The sequence below is a fragment of the Zootoca vivipara genome, chromosome 7, assembly GCF_965207765.1.
Source record: "Zootoca vivipara chromosome 7, rZooViv2.hap1.1, whole genome shotgun sequence".
In the NCBI taxonomy this organism is placed as follows: domain Eukaryota; kingdom Metazoa; phylum Chordata; class Lepidosauria; order Squamata; family Lacertidae; genus Zootoca; species Zootoca vivipara.
This window is the reverse complement of record NC_142590.1, coordinates 10,915,350-10,918,089: the sequence shown is the minus strand read 5'-3', so window position 1 is coordinate 10,918,089 and position 2,740 is coordinate 10,915,350. Positions and strand designations below refer to the sequence as shown.

The window sequence follows — 2,740 nt, the reverse complement described above, 5'->3', positions numbered from 1 at the left end:
GAAAAAAATTGCCTTGGAAACTCTTTGGTGAAGGGTGGTTTAGAAATTGCTAAAATGAATTAAGCCTAGGTTTGCTTGTCACAAATGTTATTAAATAGTGAGTAAAGCTTTGGTTCCCCAAAACTAGTGTGAGCCTACATGAGGAGGCCATCAATGGCATTGATTCTAGGGAACCACTGCAAAACATTATTATGGGTCCCACTTGTCCCCATCTAAAGCTACCTCTTGTTCTCATGTCTGTGTGATAGTGGGAGGTTGGCTGGGCAGTTGAGTCTAAAAGCAATTCTGTCATTGCTCTTGCTATGGAGTGGGGTTCAGGGCAGCTGAAAGCAAATTGTGATTTGGAAGGGGGGGGGAGAGAAACACGCTAATGCAAATGTGTGTGGAGCCATCATTGCACACAGATCAACATTATGAGCTGGGAAAGCATTATCAGGAAACTGAGGATCTTTTTTGCCCAGATTCACAGAGAAAGCTTGTAAATACCATGCCAATTTCAAATCAAGCGGAGGGGAGTTTGTCTACATTGACATTGTAGAGATGTGTGAAGTCTCAATTCTTCATTGCCCCTCTTCTCATATTTCTTATTTCACATGACACCACAACACAATCAGGGTGGCCCAGTGAAAATCCTTCCCTTCCTCTTCCTTGGCAGCTCACATCACGCCACCTGGAGAGACATGCTAGATGCCTGGACATGCTGGACGCTGGACTGCCCAAACCACTTTGAAGGACATTTTCAATACAACTCCATCCCGGTGGAAGGCAACCACAAAACCGACATCAGCTCCTGGTTCATGGAAGCAATTGAATACATAGACTCCGTGAAGGTCTGTCATGGCCACGTCCTAGTGCACTGCCAAGCAGGTATTTCCCGATCGGTGAGCATCTGCCTGGCCTACCTGATCATGAAGAAGTGGGTGAAGCTCGAGGAAGCCTTTGAGTTTGCCAAACAACACCTGAGTATCATCTCCCCCAACTTCAGCTTCATGGGACAGTTCCTCCAGTTCGAGTCTCAAGTTCTGGCTATGTAGTGCGCCGCCGAGGTGGCCAGCCCATCAGAGACGCTAAGGGAAAGGGGGAAGGACTGCTCCACACCCACCTCCCAGTTTGTCTTCAGTTTCCTCGTCTTGGTGGCTGTGCACTCCACTGCCGGCCAGTGGCGTAGCAAGGGGGGCGATGGTGGCGGGTCGCCCCAGGTGCCACCCTGGAGGGGGGGTGACACTCAGTGCCCCCCCGGGGAACATTTTTTTATTTTCTGTTGCATGAGATTTTTCAACTGTTCTTATATGTTCTTTCAATGCTGATTTCATATCTGAAGTCGGTTTTGTTCTGTAAGCTCTAGTTGACAAAAAAAAAAAAATCCGCACCGGGTACCACCTGGGCTTGCTATGCCTCAGCTGCCAGCAGCCTCCCTTACCTGCACAGCCCCATCACCACTTCTCCCACTTGCTAGAGGAGGCCTCTGTGGGTTGCGCCCAGGGGTGACCAAAGGACAGAAAGCCGGGCAGCCCCGTTGGCCACCGATAATGGCAATAACGTACTCCGCCCACCGAGCAGCCAATCAGAGTCCACCCAGAGACAGAGCAATAATAGCTATCCTTGCAGCTGGAATATTCGGGTGGGGAGAAAGAGGCTGCAGCATGTATTTTTGTGGCAAGATGACTTTCTTATTTCACATTGAACTACTTCACTCAGTAGGCTTCTTTGTTAAGTACGACAAAAAGTAAACTCAGCAACGCAGCTCACTATAAATACATTGGGTTTGATGAACAATCAACCCCTCTTCCCAAGAAACTCTGAAAACTGTAGCTCTTTGAGGAGAATAGAGGTCTCCTAACAACTCCCAGCACCCTTATCAGGATTTGGGGGTAAAGTCCTAACAGTTTAAAGTGGTACAACACTACTTTTACTGTATAATGCAGATGGGGACTTAAGATAATTTGTGTCTCCGCTTCTTACACCTTCTATCCTACGGAAGAATACGAAAGTTATTTTTATAAAGTTTGTTTTTTTATAAACTTTCTCCATCTGTGTTTACATTAAAAAGTATGCACTAAATCAGCAAAGAAAGTTTTCAGAAAAACCTTTCCAAAGCAGTTCAAGCACAGTCACTTTTCAATCATTTACCACCCCTGTTCTTTCACTAATTGGCTAGGCTGCTTTACCAGAGAAGCAAATGTCAAAGGCGCTAATGACGAAACTCCTACACAACTCTCATAAAAAGAGGACAGTCTGACCCAGCTTAATTATATCAAAAGTATTATTCATATTATTTATTTCTCTGAGCCATTCCTATGAGATAGTCAACCATAATGAGAATGTCCAAAAATGCAGCAAAGCTAAATATGCATCTACAACAGGGGTTGGCAAACTAAGGTCCGAGGGCCGGATCAGGCCCAATCAGGCCCGTGGACTGTCCGTGGATCGGTGTGGGGATTCTGTTCATTCGGGCTGCACCATTTTTCCCCTGCACCATTCCATTCCCCCCCTCCTTCACACACACCATGGGGGCACCTCCTCCCTCCCTCCTCCCGGCTTCTCCCCGCCCTGCCTAGAGGAGGAAGGGGGCTGAGCTGAGCTGTCTGAGCGCCATTTTAAGCAGCCCCTCTCCGGAGCCAGCCCTTTCGCACCTCTCATTTTCCCTCTGCCACCACTACTTCCGCCCTGGTGCTCCTGTGGGCCAGAGAGTGGAGCGGATGAGCTCGCTCTGCCCACCCATAAAAAGCAGTGACAGCGG

General features: G+C 47.9%; 1 pseudogene; it reads left to right on the top strand.

Moving 5' to 3' along the window:
• Positions 1-593: 593 nt before the first annotated feature.
• On the top strand, positions 594-1,456 carry LOC118089144 (dual specificity protein phosphatase 4 pseudogene; annotated as a pseudogene).
• The last annotated feature ends 1,284 nt before the right edge of the window (positions 1,457-2,740 follow it).